The sequence below is a fragment of the Chelonia mydas genome, chromosome 2 (genome assembly GCF_015237465.2).
Source record: "Chelonia mydas isolate rCheMyd1 chromosome 2, rCheMyd1.pri.v2, whole genome shotgun sequence".
Taxonomy (NCBI): domain Eukaryota; kingdom Metazoa; phylum Chordata; order Testudines; family Cheloniidae; genus Chelonia; species Chelonia mydas.
In genome coordinates, this window is record NC_057850.1 from 196033154 (window position 1) to 196054199 (window position 21046).

Here is a 21046-nt window from a genome sequence, read left to right on the forward strand (position 1 = left end):
AAAAAATGGTCTCCAATACATTCCAAGAACTCATTGGATAGTCTGTGCCCTGCTGTGTTATTTTCCCAACCGATGTTTGAGTAGTTGAAGTCCCCCATCACCACCAAGTCCTGTGCTTTGGATGATTTTGTTAGTGGTTTAAAAAAAGCCTCATCGAACTCTTCTTCCTGGTTAGGTGGTCTGTAGTAGACCCCTACCATGACACCACACTTGTTTTTTACCCCTTTTTATCCTTACCCAGAGACTTTCAACAAATCTGTCTCCTATTTCCATCTCAACCTCAATCCAAGTGTATATATTTTTAATATATAAGGCAACAGCTCCTCCCTTTTTTCCCTGCCTGACTTTCCTGAGCAAGCGGTACCCTTCTATACCAATATTCCAGTCATGTGTATTGTCCCACCAAGTCTCTGTGATGCCAATTATGTCACAGTTGTGTTTATTTATGAGTATTTTTAATTCTTCCTGCTTATTCCCCATCCTTTTTGCATTAGTATACAGACATCTAAGATACTGATTTGATTCCTCCCCAGGTAGGTTCTGTCTTGTCTCTCCTTTATCCCTGCTATAACAGCCCATGCTCCCCCCAAATTCCAATCCTTCTCCCAGGTCTCCATGAATATACCTATTTGCATTTCCTCACCACTCTGGAAAGTTCTCTGGGCAAGGACAGAGTCCTCTGAGTAGTACTGTAGACTCTCTCATGGATTCTGACCTCTGGAATCAGTGCCCTTCTATTCCCCTGCTCAAGCTTCTTGTCTTTTCTCCAAATGTCTGGAGATAAACCCTTTCTTTTATAACCTCCAATCTCCATCTCCTTTGTCAGGTAACCATCTGTACAGCAACAACAACAAGGAGTCCGGTGGCACCTTAAAGACTAACAGATTTATGTGGGCATAAGCTTTCGTGGGTAAAAAACTACTTCTTCAGGTGCATGGAGTGAAAATTACAGATGCAGGCATTATATAACGATACATGAAGAGAAGGGAGTTACGTCACAAGTGGAGAACCGGTGTTGACAGGGCCAATTCAATCAGGGTGGATGTAGTCCACTCCCAATAATAGATGAGGAGATGTCAATTCCAGGAGAGGCAAAGCTGCTTTTGTAGTGAGCCAGCCACTCCCAGTCCCTATTCAAGCCCAAATTAATGGTGTTAAATTTGCAAATGAATTTTAGTTCTGCTGTTTCTCTTTAAATTTTGTTACTGACTCTTTTTGTTCAAGTATAGCTACTTTTAAATCTGTTATAGAATGTCCAAGAAGATTGAAGGGTTCTCCTACTGGCTTTTGTAGTTACCATTCCTGATGTCCAATTTGTGTCCATTTATTCTTTTACGTAGGGACTGTCCAGGTTTGGCCAACGTACATGGCAGAGAGGCACTGCTGGCACATGATGGCATATATAACATTAGTAGATGTGCAGGTGAATGAGCCTCTGATGGTGTGGCTGATGTGGTTGGGTCCTCTGACGGTGTCACTAGAGTAGATATGGGGACAGAGTAGGCAACGAGGTTTGCTACAGGGATTGGAAGTGGACTACATCCACCCTGATCGAATTGGCCCAGTCAACACCGGTTCTCCACTTGTGAGGTAACTCCCTTCTCTTCATGTGTTGTTATATAATGCCTGCATCTGTAATTTTCACTCCATGCATCTGAAGAAGTGTTTTTTTACCCACAAAAGCTTATGCACAAAAGCTTATGCCCACATAAATCTGTTAATCTTTAAGCTTCCACTGGACTCTTTGTTGTTTTTGTGGATACAGACTAACACGGCTACCCCCTGATACTTGACACCTCTGTACAGCCTCATCAGGTGATCAAAGTCCATCAGCATCTGATCCATTGTTTAGCTGTCAGCCTACCTGAACAGATTGGTTCTTCTGGATGGCAGATAACTCTTTGTCCAAGGGTGCCTCTATTTGAATAGAGCAGCATCACGGTTTAATGACTCTATTGTTAGCCTCATGCCACCATTCCTTGATTTCAGTCTGACATGGAGATAAAAGGTCAGAGAAAGCACCAAGATCCACATTCAGAATGGAGTCTGAGTCAGACACAGATACACATAAAAAGCCCCCAGTATCAGAATTCATAAGCTATACATAGATTCCCCAAATCATCACAGTTGAGCTCCTATCAATTCTCTAGGATGAGTATCCCACAGTCTATTACATTTCATTATCAGAAAGTATACTTTTGAATGCTCATTTTCCTTAAGGATGTGAAGATTTCGATCTGTTAAGAATTTGCTTTCATAAGGGACTGCATAGTAAAAACCTATCTATAGAGGAACAAATTGTCTATGCTTAGGACAGCCATAGAGATTTCTGTTAGTTATTGGAAAGATACAGAATTCTTGGTCATTTTGTTTCTCTGAATCAGGAACTTAAAAGTAAAATCATTTCAGAAGACAAAAATGGCGCTGAGCCAGCTGAACCAAGACATCTTTAGCTGGAAAGCATGGTGACTTGTAAAGATGCAGGCACCCCTGAGTGCTCCCCTTATGGCCCAGTGTGGCACTGCACCCCATCTTCATTTCTCCAGGTAGGCCAACAACCAACAACTTCATTTCTCCAGGTAGGCCAACAATAAACAAGAAGACGACAGCACATTTTTAACATAATGCCATGTCCCTTTTTAATCAGGTTTCCAGGACAGGAATAATTATAACAAACAGGTCATCGTGACCCTGGTTCAGGATTCCTAAATTTACAGTCCATATCCAACCCTCTAAGTCAGTTTAGGATTGTCTGCAGCTGCAGGTCCCCAAGAGAGCAACTGCCACCCACTGCAGTCCACCTGACTTTTACTCCTCTCTCCTGCTCCACTTCTGCTCTTGTTTATATGACTTAGCCCCCACGGTAGAGTAGGACAAAGCTCCTTGATTATCCCCAGGTTGCAGGCTCCAGCCTGTCCTTTAAAGGGATAGTACTCTTTTAATCACACTCTCCGTTCCATGGCTTAAATGTGATACCATGTTTAACAAATTTATGTTTGTGATTGACAACACAAATGACTTTCATGTTCATCAACTCCATTGTACTGAGAGACTAGCTTAGCCAAGCTACTTCACTCTAGTCAAAGGTACAAAAGACATTTTTTAAAAAAAGCAGAAAAGCAGCCCTCTGATTTTTGCTTCCTTCTGCTGTTTAAAAATAAGGCAGAATTGGATCGCAGGGTTGCTCAAGGCAATTTTAAATGGCTGACTGCCTGATGCACTTACATCACTTTCTGACCTCAATATCGACAGGATAATAGTGTGAGGAATTGCAACTAATTTGTACTGCAGGAGAGTCATTTGACTTGCCCTAGGTGAATGGCTTCTGATCCAACAAAGCACTTAAATATATGCTTAACTTTAAGCAGATGAGTAATTCCATTGCCATTGATGTTGTTTAAAATTAAGCACATACTAATGTGCTTTACTGCAATGAAACCTGAGGAAAGAGTTGGAACTTAATTAGCTGTCCTTTATAAAAGACGGCAGGATGAATAAGCAGGAGGGGACTACAACTTCCTCAAGGAAGCAGAAGTTCCTTGGTGGTGCTCCCAAGGAACTGCTACTGGAGTTACTGCTGAAAAGAACTGCTCAAGAAAACCAAACATACGTGAGGGGAGACTGTTTGGGGAGCACTTGGGGACTGAGGCTCTTAGCCAAGCAATCTTGTTATGGGAATTACGTGGTGTTATGGTGTGGTGCGTGAGACTGACTTGGGTAAGGGACTGATATGCTTGCATAGACTTTGAAGTAAGAGTCTGTAGGGGGCAGGATTGTGTTTGTTAAGAAGATGCAATTAAAGAAACTGCCCCAGCTGAAGATAGTTTCCCTGATTCCTTGAGAAGCACAGATGAGGGTTGCCTCAGGGAGTGAGCGGACTGGCATAATAAAGCTTGATCTGATAGGAGGAGGGTGCTATAAAATAGGCCCAATCTATTACAGGCCTCAATACAAAATTAAATCAGTCCACCTCCTCCAATTCACAAGGAATGAAGTATAGTAATGTTAATCCTATGTCTTGGTTAGCCTGACCTTAGACAATTAATCTGTTTTCTGAACTGGCTGCTAGACTGGCATTCTTCTGACTTTTTTTCCCTTCAACACAAATATTTGGGATTCAACGTATTTTACTACAACATTTTACCAAACAGTGGTGTACGTTCTTGGAAGGAGGGCCTTCAAAGATATTTCATTAAGATTTTTGATTGACACTTTCTGAGAAAGAAATATAATCTTTTGAAAATTCATAGAAATAGCCATCTTCTCAAAATTCACTAGAGTCTTTCCTTTTCGAAGAGCTCAAACTATGTAACAGTGATCTTGCTTTCTCCTGGGAAGCTTTTCATTTTAAGATGTCAAATTACGTGTAAAGGGCTAATTTCCATATGGAGACCTTATCATTGAGGATCTTTCTTCACAACCTTGGGAAGGCAATGTTTTCTTCTTCAATAACTTTTCTTTATTTATGCCAGCTTCTTGAGCTGTAGGAACTTTTTGAATCAAGCTGCAAAAGTACTCAATCAGCCTTAGTTCAAATTCAAACTGCTTCTGCAAACCTGTACTTGTTTGCTCGAATGTGTACATGCTTGAGAACTGTCAACAAAAACTTTCTGTGCTCTTTTTTACTGTATGTTTATTTGTCAGGCTATTGTTTGTGGTATATTTTATGTCAAGCCTGGTTCATGAGACTATGAAACAAGGGTTAAGTCATATGGCAGAAATCCATGGAATTTCTCTTATGTCCTTGATTGGCTGCGCCTATCTCATCTGACCAGGACAGTCAGCTGAGCTTAAAAAGAAACATTCATTTTGTTTCTTTAAAAGAGGAGCTGTGTTTTAGTCGAATTCTCTGATCTAGCTTATGAAGTCAGGAAAAAAAAATTTCTCCTAACCCCTATGTGTCTATCTGTCTGTAAACAGTAACATAATATAGGCTTCAATAAAATCTCCAGATAGTTTAAAAAATTGTCTGTTTTGGAGAGACAAATTTGTCTAATAGATTGAGCATTGAGGAACTCCTGGCTATGTCTCTAACTTCTTGCGTGGCCTTGTGCAGGTCATTTAGGCCAAAATGATCAAACTTGGGTTCTCAAAGTAAGTTTCTCCTCCACTTCTCCTATAACCCAGCTCACCTATTCTAATCTCCCCCACTTTCTCATCTAATGGCCTCTCAACTCTACCCCTGGGGAAACACCCTACCCTCAGTTCCCTGGTTCCTGACCAAACTGATCTAATTTCCCTCACTCCAGATTCTCTTCTCAGTTTCCCTAAAGCGTGAATGCACAAGATTTGACCAGGTGAAAACTGGATTATTTCAAACATGAGAGTATAAGAACCCGTAAACTGGTCACAATATAATTTGCAAAACAATTTCAAGTCAATGTGGAAAGGATTTGAACTGCTAAACCAGCCTTTGTAGACGTGCTAGTGATATGGAGGAAAAAGGAAATTACTATACAACTGATAATTTCCAGTCAGTATGGTGACACCATTTGTAATTTTTTATTACTGGCCCACATTTATATTTTTTACAGTTGCTCGTAAATTTATCTCAACCCTCCCTTCCCAATTGGTTGTGGTAATATGAATAAAAACGAGACAGAAGAAAATCTATAAGGGAGCTTTCTAATACTATTTTGGCATAAAGTGCGGAAATGGCAAAGCATGCTATGATTTCTTTAATCTCAGTGCCCTGGAACCTGAAAGTTTTCATGTAATTTTCTCACATTAATATTTTATTTTTCTTTATTTGGCTTTTCAGATAATTTCCAGGATGTTAGAAATGAGAGAATAAACAATCAACGATTGTCTGTAAGTATGTTTTCATCTTTGAGCTCCTACAACAAGTTAATCGAAAAGTGACCTTATTTCTGAGTAGCGGGGGCAATTGAAAATCATTGAACAGACCTACCCCCTAATGATTTTTTTCCACAGACATAATTATAATAATTAGCATTATAAAGTGATAATTATCTTTGGACACAGAGGACTTGATCACCAGAAACAGAGATTCACATTAAGTAAAGAGGATTTTACTTTATTCTGTTACCAGTTTTTTCTTTTGTAAATAAGTAGAGGACATTTAGCCTCATTTCTGCATATTCACCCCCTTCTGCTGATGCCAGCTGACTGGGTCCAGTCAGGAAAAAGTTTGACCTTAAAAACCCAGACTAAGGACCTTAGCCAACCCAAGCTTATCTCCATAGTTATTGGACCTTGCATTCTCCATTAGCTTTCAAAGGCAAGCAACTCTGGGGCTACTCCCTATTATAAAGGGTTACTTGCTTCAACCCTACACAGCCCCATAGGTACTGGATTCATTGCCTTCCCAGACAATATTGTCTTTCTCCGCTTGTCTGACCTCATTTCCCCTCATTGACACAGGGAGTCAAAGGTGGCTGCTTCCCACGCTTTCAAGAATTTCTAGCTTGGAACCTTAAATAAAATTTGAAAAATCAAGATATTGTCTTAAACATCACAAGATATAAAAATAACATCTTTGGGAATTTTTTATTTGCCTTCTGGTTTTTGAATTTTTAGGTTACACTCCAGTCACATTTTCAAGCTTTTTTCTGCAATTATGAGCGTTTGAAAATTACTTAAAAAAAGAAAGATGAGCTTTTCACACAAACACTTGTCTACAGAAGTTGAACCTTTATGCAAGATATCACATGACTTCATTAAAATTTCAAAAGTTGGCAACACTGAGAAGTGGTACTCACCAGGTCTAATGCTAACACCACCTGTCCTAGGACACCAGTCCTAGGCCAAACAGTCCTCCTCCTGTTCCCCACAGCCTTAAGTCTTTACCTGTGTAACCCTTCTGCCAGGCCGAGTTGATAGCACCAAGGGCTGGGTTCAGTACACAGGGGTTCCCTCTCATCAAAGCAAATGCAAAACTGGCTCGAGCCCCCACCCAGTAACCTGGGAAAATCTTACACACACCCCTGGGCGCCTCAAAGAGGCAATACTTCCCCTCTCGCAAGCACAGAGTCTCGGTGTAGCAGAGAATCTTTAACAACATGAGGTAAACGACATCAGCATTAAATTGGGAAAACACCACAACTAGGGTTCATCAACCAAACCATGAGCAAAGACCCACCCCAGAAAATTGGGCCATGTCCTTTCCCTCGGGTTCTTGAGTCCAACAACCCAAACGTCTCTTGAGTCCAGCAACCCAAAAATCACCCAAAGTCCAAGAAGTCCAACAACCCAAAAGTCCAGCCACAGAGTTCAAAAGTTCATCTGCAGAGTGTTACTCCCCAGTCTGGGTGAAAATGTTTGTGTGTGTGGGGGGGGGGGGGCGGGTAGAGGTAAGGGGCACCTTACATAATCTGAAGCCCTGCAGCTCCATAGGGCTTCACTCCGATCTGCCCCACGAGCCGCTCCGCTCCACCAGCCATCCCACAAACCGCTCCACTCCGCAAGCAGCTCCCGCCATCCCACGAACTGCTCCACTCCGCTCCGCAGTAGATCTTCAGGCTCCCCACTACTTAACACATGATTTCCCCATGATTTCAGCTTGTAGTAGTGGTAGCCTCAGTGCTGGTGCACCAAAAGGCCAAAGTGAATTCAGCTCAGCACCTGTAGCTATACTCCTAATAGACCCAAAATTAGCTCTGATGTTCCACAGTGGAGAGAGACGGAGGTGCAATTAATGTTTCAGGCCCTCACAAAGGGGCCCTCACCACCAGATACTAATACCCATCTCCAGCCTCTCTCAATTCAGAGTTTTGGAACCCATGTCCCTTGCCTAGCGAGTGCTACTTAGTTGATGGCGAGTCCCTCCATCATAACAAAAGGCCAAGTACAGTTCCACTGTCCTTGATTCCCATAATCAGGATAACAACAATTTATTTTTCCTGCCCCAATAACAGGGACACTGGGGATCCCACAGCAGCCAAAGTGACCATTTGGGCAGCTATGGGCTCATTCTAGGCAGGGTGGGTGTGCCTATGCAAATGAGATCAGCCCCTGAAGTTCTTTTCCACAACTTGCCACACCTCACCACCAGATGTCATGGTGGAGCTCATCCTGACTCTGCTTACACCTGAAATAACAACCATTGACCTCTTGACATGGAGCTCACTCCCCTTTGCCCTAAAGACTCAAATAATCTTTTATCTTGGGTTTCTTCCATACACTCTTGCTGTCTTTTTAGCCAAACACCACCACTTCCTTGAGGTACTCTCTCCAGCTTTTCAGCTGTCCTTCTAAGTCTCTTCCCACACCTCTTCTGTGGACCACCAAGGAGAAACTCAGGAAGATGAGCCACAGGGCAACTCTTTTATAGTCCTTTCATCACATAACCTCCCTCAGTCAGGTTTTAAAGGGGCCATGACAGAGTATACCTGTAATGGCCCAGGTCTGTTTTTATAGTGACATTGCGCCCGGCAACAGGCTCCAGAAGTGCAGTGGACTTTGTTTAGGGAGACCAATGCTGACAACTCTAGTGATTTTACTGCATGTCTCATGACTTCCAACATCTGGGGCTTTAGGAAAACACTGGAATAATTATATTGTTTGTAAATCTCAGCTTTAAAATCCTTTAAAATAAAAAATGTTTCTATCCCTCATACGCACAAAGAAAAGCTTGAAAATGGGAAGGAAGTGCAGCCTAAAGGCTCAAAACCCATAAGCAAATAAAAAGGTACCAACATTTATGATATTATTAAAAATATCATAACTGATTTTTAAGCCAATCTCATGGGGTTTTTTTGGAGGGGGGAAGGTGGAATCATGATTTTTGAATGTTTGGTTGGTAATACTGGAGACAGCTATCATTTGTGGTGCTCTAACAAATAAATTGCATTCTTCTTCACTGGTTATTTGCTATCACATTTTAATGAAAAATTATAGTGATATTTGCAAGTTTTATGTTAGTAGAAAAACACTACCTCAAATACTAAACTCTAATACTATGCAAAAAGAAAAGGAGTACTTGTGGTACCTTAGAGAGTAACCAATTTATTTGAGCATAAGCTTTCGTGAGCTACAGCTCACTGAATGCATCCGATGAAGTGAGCTGTAGCTCACGAAAGCTTATGCTCAAATAAATTGGTTACTCTCTAAGGTGCCACAAGCACTCCTTTTCTTTTTGCGAATACAGACTAACACGGCTGCTACTCTGAAACCTCTAATACTATGATCACCTGTGCCCAATTTCTATAGGTACCATGGACTTGAAAACTATCACCAGATTTTTTGTTAAAATTCACAAGCAGAAAAATAAACGAACTAGAACATCATTTACACACTAAAACACTACTAAATATAATCATATCTAAATGTCATTCTTCTCATTAATCTGGAAGCTTTCTGCATGACATAAGTTTAGACTTTGCTTTCTTTAAACAGAAACAGGGGATATACTCTAAAGAAAATTCAGGTTGAATAAACCACTCCTTGGTCAATGGTTGATGCATCCCTATTGCTTCAGACATACTTATCGTAAAACATCAGTGAGCCAGATACTGGTACCACTTCTACCAGTGTAAACCTGTAGTAATTCCATTGAAGCTGTTATACCTGAGATCAAAATCTGGCCCATTATTTTCAATAGGGTAATTCAGCACATCTCTGTTGAGGGTGGGTAAGACTGCCTGGCCCAGCACAAAATGTGCAGAGGAGTGAAAAGAAAGGAACTCCCCCGTGGCCTACACAAGACTGGTATCTCTACAGTAGTTGGCAAGAGGGTAAGACTATGGTCCTGCATCCCTTCTGAAACAGCCAACGTAGCTAGCCAGGTGCAGAGAGAAGATGATTTTATGTCACCTCCATATGTGGCCATGTTCTCTTGCATTTCCCAAGGACACTGTGCACCACCTTTGCACCATCCCCAATAAAGTCACAATGATGGCTGGTCTTTCAGGCTGGTCAGGAAATGGTTTTCCTGTCATGATGATTTTTGAGATTTGGAAAATTTTCCCCATTCCAACTCAGGACAAAAAGTCAAAATCTAACTAACCAGAAAAAAAATTGGTTCAGGTCAATCAAAACATTTTGTTTCAATAGTCTTGAAACATTTCATTTAAAAAACAACTTATTTGTATAAATTAAGTTAAATTTTGAAATAAGACTTTTCAAACAAACAAAATGTTTTGTTTTGAAAATGTTGAAATTTCCCCTTTTGACAACTTTGAAACTTTTTTTTCCTCACTTTTTTTTTTTTTGAGTTGGGAAATTTGTCCAAATTGACTCTTTACTGCAAGCAGTTTTGGTTTCAGTGAGTTGGCATTTTTCAGTGAAAAATGCCATCAGATGAAAAATTCCTGACCAGTTCTATCAATTAGTTCATTCTCGCTTCGTGTAAAAGGTGGCTTCACCGCATGGGGTCGCCCCTTTTAAACCCTTCTGCCCTTCTAGTTCCCAGGTGATGAGTCAGCACCGCCACACTGACTCCTTGTCCCCTTTTGCAGCAGTTTGGCCTCTTCCCTTCCTCCACCCCCCTCTCCCCTCAATAAAGCACTGTTCCCTTCATTCTGTCAGCCAGCCAAATTCCCTCCCACACACACACACACACACACACACACACACACACCCCGCTTAAAGGTGCGGTGCAGTCAATCTCTGTCAGTAAAGGGTTCACTCTGCCTCTGTTAGTCTCAGCCAGGATGGACTTGGGTCCAGTTCATGAGGAGTAGAACAAAGCATCCACAGCACTTCCAGAACCCCAGCGAACAACACAGGCCAAACGGCAAGCAGAAAAACCCTTTTTGTTACAAATAATGCCTCTGATTATTCAGATTTTTTTTTTATAGAACTGAACCAACAGACTCAAACTCTGTCTGACTGAATGATTTTATCTGCAAAGTAACCCCCTCCAAATCACACACAGCAAGAAAACTAGTCTCCATCTCCAAGTGGAGCCAGCTCAAAGTATCTAAGATACATGCTACCTAGAGCATTTCTGCCGTGCATGACTTTGCAGATGCTATGATGGCCACACATTCAACAAGACTATTAGCTGGACTCAGATCAGGATTTCTGCCACTACTGTTCTAGGTTGTCTTCCATTTCATTTCATTATTTTGCAAGTCATCAGTAAATCATAGTAACCTGTGACAACAATGCTTATGAAGAGTGTATTTAGGAGCTACTATAACAATAGTTACGGACAAAGCATCCTCAAAATATCCCACCTGACTGCTAATAGTGGGGTCAGCTGGAAGACACAGTACTCTCTCTCCAAGCCTTCTGATACCTCTGTGGTTCCATCAGGCTCCCTGTGTTCCACCAGCTTAGTTGTGATTGTCATGTAAAATCATGTGGTTTTGTTTGAACTCCCTGTCTGGATGAATATAAAAGCCCTTCTAGCACAAATATGTGTGTGCACAATTTTAAAATTTGATTTCTGCAAATATGCATTCACACCATTTTGAAATTTTCTTTCTATAAATATTAGTGCTGGTAAAACTCAATTTCTTTAATTTTGTGGGAAAACAAACAAAAGAGACACAAGGATGTCTGAAACAGATTAATTTAAAAATTCAAACGTTTGCTAAAAATGTACTGCAGTATTCTCCCAGGTCTATTTGGCAGGTGTGTGCAATTTGACACTCCTTAGTCTGAGCTTCAGTGTGCTATGGAACGCCACAGAAGTCAGTGGGAGTTTTGAGTGCTGGATCAAGCCTTAAAATCACTAAGCAGTGCAGGAGAGACAATCTTCACTTATCCAGGTCTTTGTTTCTTACAGTGTGTGTGTGTGTTTATTTTTTTTTTAAGGAATTTCTTTTGTGCTGCCATGTTCTTAGTATTTCAGGGAAGGCTTCTTACTTTTAATAAAAATAAATACAGACTTAAGGATAAGAGAGAATTAAAATAATATGATATGAGGAGAATACATCTTGGCAAGCAACTCAAAAATATATACCACACACACAGGAGTAGTGAAAATTAAATAGAACATCATCATCTGCTTCCCATATGAACAATCAAGGGAGTCAAAATCTAGCTGAACCATAGAGAGTAAATAGTTTAGTGATGAAAAATTGACATAAAAAGTTCAGTGAAAGTATAAATATCTTCTGGGCTGTCAAAAGCAATCAGTTCATCTCAATGTGTTAAATCTACTTCTAATGATAATGGCAACAACTTTTCCTTTTTATTACACTTTACATAAATTTATGAGCTTTTATCATTTCAAACCAAATAAAATAAATTTGTCTCTGCATCAGGGTATAAAGTTACCATGTGTCTTGGAAACTTAACTAGGAATACAAGAATACAATAACAATTGTTACTTGTTTCTGCTAGGTTAGACTATAACTTCTGGTAGCACACAACTTTGCTTTGTTAATTAAAAGTAAATGTTCACACAAAGACTACAGCACTTTAAACTACATTTAGTTCTGGTTCTGAAATAGCTAAAAATACTCATTCACTATGGGTTGCTGAGTACAAAAATGTCTCAATTTAGAAATGTGACCTCTCTACCAAAGGTCACCAAAAGGACCTCAAATACTTTTATATAAAAGCTTACAAATTTACAAGTGCCCCACAGACATTCAGGCCCTTTATATAGATATTAAGACTTCTGAGGCCTCCACTGTGGAGAAATGAGGGTTATCAGTGGTCCTCAGTTTTCTCATATCAAATTTTTCCTAAGAAACATGCTGAAGGCACGTATGGCCACCGCAAAAGGTGGAGTTCTGTCAGCTAATAATGACACCCTGTAAAATGGCTGTATTTCAAATAGTATCACTGTAATGATTTACTCAAGGTTACATTGTTACTTAAACAAAAGAAAAACTATATTTGACTGTCATGAAGCAGTCATCTGCCAAAGCCATCTAAATAGTAAATGTAATATTAAAAAGAAGTCTGTTCTCATCTCACCGCTATTTATCTTCTAAAGGTGACATATTTTAAGGGCTTGAATCTTGGAGCTTGTCTTCACTATGGGGGTAAATCGACTTAAGTTACATGAATAATGTAGCTGGAGTCAACATAGCTTAGGTCGACATAGCCCAGTGTCTTCACTGCACTGTGTTGATGGGAGACACTCTCCGGTTGACTTCCCTTACTCTTCTCGGAGTACAAATCAACTGGAGTAGATTTAGCAGGTCTTCACTAGACCTGCTAAATCGATCCCTGCTGCATCATCAATTGCAGCAGCATCGATCTCCCCATAGTGAAGACCAGCCCAAAGCACAGTAGTTCCATAAGCTCATTCAAGACCACATGGGCGCCACAATGTACTTAAAATGTTATAGGTATGTTATGGTCAATGGGGATGGCTTTAGACGACTGGGATGAGGAACAGAGACTAAGACTGGGAGAGAAGTGGGGAAAGGAGGGACTGGGACTGGGATGAAGACAAGCTGGAAGCACCAGGGGCAGGAGTGTCTGTTACCACGAGAGCAACCACCTCATAGAACCTAGAATAGAACCTTGGATTCCTGAGTCTCAACATCCTTCTGCTGTCAGCAAATAGCTGTGGAAACCCACTGGTAAAATGCTTGTCTTGTATCCTTCTAGTGGCTTTTCCACATAGAGGGTGCTAACCTATTACTCCTGTTACTCTGTTAGCTCAGGTGATAGAGGTCTGTACAGTGGACCTAAAGGCTCCAAACCTGCTGAGGAACCCTGGGAGTCAATATGAAATTTCTCTGTATGTTTGCTTTTTTAATTTGCTTTAAAAAAAAAACACAAACTAGGAAATTACAAAAACTACATTAAAAGAATATTAAGATTGCAAAGGCAAGCACTCAAAACCTTTGAGTTCAGAATTAAGATTGCCTTTGTGCGTATGCACTCTGATACAGTCTTTAAATCATAATCACATATTATTCCTTCCACAGGACCCATGCCTCATTCTGGGCACAGGATGGACTATAGTCAGGGGTTGCATCAGAGCTAATGGAGCATTTGTTGCAGAAGCTGGAAGGTGTGTAGTGAATAACACACAGGATTTCAGGAAGAGAAAGGATAGTCTCATGGTTAAGGTAATTGAATGCTGCCTTGAAGAACGGGATTCTACTCCTGCCTCTGTCATCATTCCTATGTGGTGATTCTGGGTACCCAACTTGAAACACCTGTCACCAGATTTGCCCGTTACTTTGGGGTATGCTCATTTATTAGGGTTACTCTTCTGGGACAGGGGTTCTGTAATTCTGTCAATGTACTGCTTGTGTCACTTGTGTTCTCATACAGAGCTCTACTTCTCCTTGCTGCAAGTTTCCTCCCACTGGCACTGTTCTGCAGGACCTAGGTTCCCCAGGGCTGGGTTCAGCACTCCCAAGCTGACCCCTTATATGTCCCTAGACTCAGCAGGCTGGTCGAGCAGCCTTCCCAAGCTGTCACCCTCATATGCCATGGACACCGCACTGGGATAGAATACGCATGAGCAGGCTGGGTTGAGCAGCACTTTCAATCTGTCACCCTTATATGTCCCAGGTTCAGCAAGCCTCTATCCCCACTTTCACATTACAATTGTTCTGGTAGTAACCCACTTGATGAGCAAACCCCACCGGATCTTTGGGTACTGCAGGGATCTTTTATCTTAGGTATGAGGAGCATTGCTGCAGAACGAATGAGGAAACCAAAAAACACCCCGCCCCCGGGGGGTTGGGAGGAGGAGGAAGGGAGGGAAAGAGAGAGAGAGAGAAGCAACCAGATTAACCATGAAAGTTTTTTATTGCCAGGTAATAACCATAGGGGAGCCAAACAAACAAAACAGTTATAATATTAAATCTAACTTAAATTTGATGATAAAGGTCAGGTTTAGAAAACTATAACTGATCACACAAGTCAGGGTCAGAAAGCTATATCTAGAGAGAGAGTGAGCTGGGGTCTCACCACTTCATGAAGCTTGAATCAATCGGGGGTTCCAGGTGGTGGTGGTAGCTGAGGATCCAGAGTGCTGCAGACAGGCAGAGCCCCCAGCATGATCAGTCAGGGGAAGATGAAGTCCCAATGGAATTGATGCAGATTTTGGATCCAGGCATCAGAACACTTACTTGAGAATGGGTAGTGTTTTTTTTAGAGAAATAACAATGGTTCAAGGGAGAACATTAGATTTTGTTTATGTGATGGCTCAAGGGAGTATAACAAAGTTGTTTTCTTCAGGCTAGACAATAGCCAGGAATGACCAGCTGTGGGCAGTGTTGCTTGGAGGGAGCTCACAATGCAATTAGGGAGCTTCACTATTTTGGATACCAATAAAGGATTTATAACTAGAATTGGTCTGATAACTACTGAGCTGGGTGTGTGCAGGCATGGGTTCATTAACATCTGGAGCAGAAATCCCCCATCATGCAGTGCTTCCCTGTTTTTCTGGTCCCATAGTTCCTTGCGGTTCTTGCCTTGGAATCTCTGTTCTCCATTCTGTATGCTAATGGAGATGCCTCACTGTCCCATCTTCAATGCAAATGAAGCTAGGGGAGTTTCCTTAATTTTGTCACCCTTATCCCAGGGGTTTAGGTGTCTCCCCCTCTGCCTTTTCATTGTTTTTTTTGGAAGTCTTTGGTTCAAGCAGAGGCTGGGGGGCGGGGAGGTCTTTTGTGACTCAGACAGGCTGGGTACTGGGCTCTGGTTCCCCAAGAACACAGAGCTGCTAGGTAACACACCTGGAGTCCGATTTTAAAAAGCGTTAAGCACTCACAGCTGTAACTGAAGTCAACAGGAGCTGTGCTCTGAACAAATAAAGTGCAATAAAATATTGAGTTCTCTGAAAAAAACCCAGATTATAGGCATCTCAAATTGGGAACTCAAAATTAGTGTTCGCTTTGGACGTTAACTTCTCTTTGCCTCAGTCGTTCATCTGTTAAAATGGGAATAACAGTACCACTTTAGCTCAAAGGGGTTTTGTGAGGATAAATCCATTAATGTTCCAAAGCACTCAGATGATGCCATGATGAGTGCCATGGAAAAGCCCATGAAGAAATAAATAATTCAGTATAGGGCTTCCCAACAACAAATATCAATGTTTAACCATCTTTTTCACATGTATTGTACACACTGCACTATATTATATCTGAAAACATAACCCAATGTCTCTGGGATTTCTTTTGTATCACTGTGTTTTGTATCTGTGTTTACAAAGACTGATGTTTCTTAAAGCCTTACTGTATTGCTCATGAAGCAAAATGACCTTCTCTTCACCCAACACCTGCTCTTCACCCATCACTTGAAAGAATGAGGGTGAACATTCCTTCCACATGTACCTCAAAGTTCCTGGAATTCCATGTACACAATAAAGACTTGCTCCTTTTCGATCTTTCATACCATCCAAATTTATGATAATCAGTGCACTTAAAGCTTCTGAATTTTAGTTCTACTTTCTTATTTCCAACCATTGAGCCCAGTCCAAATTCAGCCGTTGGATTCTTCAGCATTTTTTCAACATTGTGTAAAATCAGTTATTTCAGCTAATTTTCATAATTCCCTGATTTCATCTGTCAGCGGATTTTTTTCATTGCTTATTCTGATTTTATCCAGAGTCTTAATAAACTTCTCCAGCTTCTTCGAATCTGTAAATATTTCTGTTTTGTTATCAAAGGCAACCTTTAATTGACCTGGGTATTGTGTGTCCTTTTCTTTGAACACACTGATGAGTTTCATTAGTTCACAGAGCATTTATAGCTGATTTCCATACTTAAAATGGAAACCATTTACTTTCTTGCCAGTTGTAAAATCTTTTCTCTAGCCATGTATCTCAGAAATTAATTATTATTGCTCAAAGTCTTTTGCGTTCTTTGGTTTTAATTGCTATGAGTGGTGAACTCATTCAACTTCAGAATGATTTTAAAAGAATTTAATACTCAGTGAATGTTGAACCTCACAAAGGTTCAGTTCTGATACATCCTATAAAGTCTGGGTCTTATAAAAATTCCCTGTTTCCCCAGAATCCCTTCCAACTCAACTGGATGTTTTTACTCTTCCCTGATCCAATCTTCCAATCCAATTCAAACTTCACAAACCCCAACATGTCCCAGACCTCCCTATGTCCAAACTGACCCTTGATCTCTTTTTGCCAATAGGCACTCTTATTTTTGGTAGTATTGCATTGGCAAGGTCTCCGATCTCTCATTTGCTCTGCTAGGTTCTGAGCACATCATTTCTTCAGTTCTCAGGAGTTCTACATCTTCCATATCAGAGATGCTCCAGAATGCATGCCACTAACCAAGAGTCCAGGGAAGCTCCATAATTTATTATATTTGAAGACAGCAAGCAGCTGGCTAAGGGACCCCAGCTTATGGAGACCTCAAATTATTATTTGCTTCACATCAAAATGCTTAGAACTATACAGACACAAAAGTAAAGATGCAGTCAATGCACAGAAGAACTTTCAACCTGAAAATATGCACTGGTCAAGGATAAGGATAAGAGTCCTGCTGAAAGGGTGACAAGGTATTAATATAAACTTTCTGAGTCTAGATAAAGTTGTAGCATTGATGTCGTTCAAGATTTAAGCTATAAATTATGGTTTTTACCCCATAAAAAAAGAGCAATTACCTACTTCCAATCTCATTTTAGATTAGGAAAGAACAAAAATAAAGTCTCCACGAGAGAGAGCACAGTGCATTTGTTTTTTGGCACAGGCTACAGCAATTCTGAAAAGAAAATGCCTGCTGTCTATGCATACTGGCAGAGTTCTTTAAAAGTGCATAACACAGAAAAAGGTGTCAGAGTTTCAGAAGTATATGCAACACATAACGAAGTCAAAAAAATTGAGGGTTCCTTTGTCCCAAGTATATTATTTCACTCCTCCTTATTTAATATTTTTATTGGATTTGTATAAAGCCAATCTAAAAATGTACACAGTCCCCTATTCTTACATACACCTGTTCCCTATTTGTGGGGTTTGGGGAATTGTATATTCTTTTTTCTGGAATTGTATATTTTCAACCTAAAATATTTTCCTTATGGACTGAAACAGCTTGAAGAGTTATTTCAACACAACGAGACACTATTCCTCAGACACCAATATAAGTTAAGGATTGGTAATTAAGAATTTAGGAAGCAAAACCCAAGTATGAAGCACCATAAGGAACTGTTTCACAATACAGAAACCATTATCCAGTATGGTCATTCTAGCATGGCTCTTGGGTCTTTGCAAAAGCAGAGGGTTGTTTTCTAAATATAGACACAAATGTGCCATACTCAAACAATAATTCATGACAGAGATGTAACATATGCCGTTAGAATACAGTGCAAGTTGCATGACAAAGAGAAGCTGAGCAACACCACCTTCTTGAGTTACAGCATCATATTGCCATTATAAAACATATTTATTGTAAGGGAAAATGCAATATATTTGTAGAGAGAGGAGATTGGTCACTGAAAATGTGCAAATTTACAGCCAAGTGATACATTTTTATATGTTCCCTGTAATGCACAGAGTCCATCAGATGAAGGCTCTCTGAGTATATACAGTTTGACACAGAAACAATGAAGGGGGTGACATCTTAAAGCACAAAAATGGAGCAAATATTTTAAATAAGGGAATATTCAGTGCACAAGAAAAATAATTCCATTTTACTAGTGGTTACTCAGAGGTTATTTTACCATATCTCTTATACAATACAAAATGCAATATGACAGCTGAAATTCAGTATAGGGTCCAAACTCCCATTAACTTTAGTGGGAGCAGGGTTTGGCCCTAGCTGTCAGGTTTTTTTTTATTTTTGTTGAGCAGGAAGCTAAGAATTTGTGCTTAACAATGTTCTTTTTGAAATAATGTATGTTTTCATTTTTAAGCTCTTTGCTTATTATTTGGCACCAGGCAACTGTATTCTGTCTCTCAATCCCACTAGAGCCTATCATAAAAATCTTTTTTATAAAGTGAACTTGACGACAGCACATGAATTCATTGATATTCAAGATCAGCCTCAGGGAACAGCAATGAAGTCTGCTGTATTTTCACTTTTAACTAGCACACCTGAAAGAACGTTGGCTAGAACATTTTCAGCCCTGCCCACGGATGGTGGGATATTTTGGTCATTGACACTTTTTCTATGTATGAAACTCTGCACACGTGAAAATTATGCTCCTGTTGGACAATTGTTTTTTATTCTTTTTTCATTTAGCCTCTGAGACAAGTTCAAATAATAAAACATGCAGAGGATGTCTAATCTGCTAGTATAGCCAGAGTGAGTACAATTTCTTGCCTGAAAGAAGACATTTTCACACTAAGAAAGATGTTTCTTCATTTTGTTTATGTACCCTCACTTCTCCATGATTTCCCTTCACCAACTCCAAAGCTGAAAGAAACAGCAGGTACCTCTCTCACTGTTGCTGGCTTCAGCATGCCCCACCAGCCACACTATAGCTCCACTGCAACCATGCAGCAGTTCACCCCCTGTTGGTTCTCCTCTACACGGAGCGATGAAGTATTTGCATAAGACCTGATTTTCATAGGTGCTTTTCATCTGTAAGTCCACTTGAAGTCAGTGGAGCTTTGGACGGTCAGCAGCTCTGAAAATTAAGCCCATTAGCACTGAGGGATCTACTGAGAGCAGTGGAAACTGTCTGGGCTTCCTTCTAAGCACAGGCCCAGAAGTGACAGAGTAATTATATCTGACCTACGCTAGTAGTGACCGTGGTTAGAGAAGTAGGGCTGGATGAATCAGTATGGTTAAACAGAGAGAGAGAGAATTTAGATCATATAACCAAATGTAATTGCTGCAGTTATAACAGCTGCAAAGGTTCATTGATAGTTGTTTCTTCTTTACTGAAAGAAATTTTCTGTCTTGTTTGGGTCCGATCTTTGGTTTAAATGATACAACTCCATTGACAATCAGTGGTGCTATGCCTGTTCACACCAGACATGGATCAGGCCCAATGTGAATAGCTCCCTATGTTTTTGTGAAACACTAGTTTAGACAAGAATTTTTTTAAAAAATTGCTGTAAAATCCTCAGTACGCAAGAACTTCTTAGCATTTTAACAAAACTGTATAATAGGGTTTTTTTTAAAAAAAGAAAAACATCTCTCCTATAATGTATCTCTGTATAGAAATGTATTATTTTTTCAACAACCCGAGCATATGGCTTCTTAGCTTTCTACTACCAACTGTAGTGAAAAGCTCTAGTAGCGGATCACTCCTGGTAGCAAAGACCTGCCCTAATTTTGTTTCAGAAGTAGTTAGTGAGTCCCATTAATGACCAGGAGTGTGCACATTCTCTACAGCCCCTCGTATAAGTGGATCTCAGTACCTGCAAGCTCATATAGAGAAATCTGTTTTTCATCAAGCCTTGTAAATTAAAAGGATCTGAAACACAATGAGTTTTGTCAAGAACCCCGGCTTTATTGACTAGTGCACAAGCACCTGCAGACTGACACAGATTATTCAAAAGCAACATGTGTGGGGATTTATGTAGGTCATTGCTGGTTATGTAGGGGTGTGTAGGAGGTATTGGCCCTGATGCAAATGATAAGCATATGTCTAGCAGTTGTATGTATATGTTGGTCAGCCAACCTGTCAAGTGAAGAAAAAAAGTATAGCAGCACGGTTAAAAAAGGCTTGAGAAAACTTGCAAAAACCCCAGGTGTTGCATATTTAGGTTACCACGCTATCTACTTAGGTTTCTGTGATCTCTGTAAGTATGGGTGAGCTGTAGGTGTGAGTAGGCTGCAGTCTGCGTAAATCACGAGTATAACTCCAAGCGTCCTCACAGGCTTGGTGCAACCTAGCGTTCTGCACTCCGAGATATATAATCGCAGCAAACAAGTAATGTATTCTCTGTAAGACTCTTGTTACCACATATAACCAGTGGGATAAGTGCATGTTGTACCGCAGATGTGAGATAATGCCTATGGCACGCAGTCATGTCAGAATACTGTAAGCAATGAGGGATAAGTTCTTTGTTTTAAATACGATGTAATGTTGAAGATAGTGTGGTGTGCCAGTTCACCCTCTACCACTCAACAAACTCGAGTAATACCTTGCATCATCTCTTCTGTCTGCAAGATGACAGCAATTGTGTGCTGAAACATTTCTTCTCTTAAAAAAACCTATCAGAAATTACATATGGGAATTATTTTTTCGCAGATGGGGTCAGATCCTTGCCTGGTGTAAACTCAAGTATTTTGAGTTATGTTTA

General features: G+C 40.4%; 1 long non-coding RNA gene across 1 annotated transcript in view; it reads left to right on the top strand.

The window, feature by feature from the left end:
- LOC122464693 overlaps positions 1 to 16469 on the top strand; it is a 34640-nt gene extending 18171 nt beyond the window's left edge. Inside the window, exons 2-3 of the long non-coding RNA XR_006288967.1 lie at positions 5762 to 5811; positions 13803 to 16469. This is a non-coding gene — a long non-coding RNA (uncharacterized LOC122464693). The remainder of the gene's footprint in view (positions 1 to 5761; positions 5812 to 13802) is intronic.
- The last annotated feature ends 4577 nt before the right edge of the window (positions 16470 to 21046 follow it).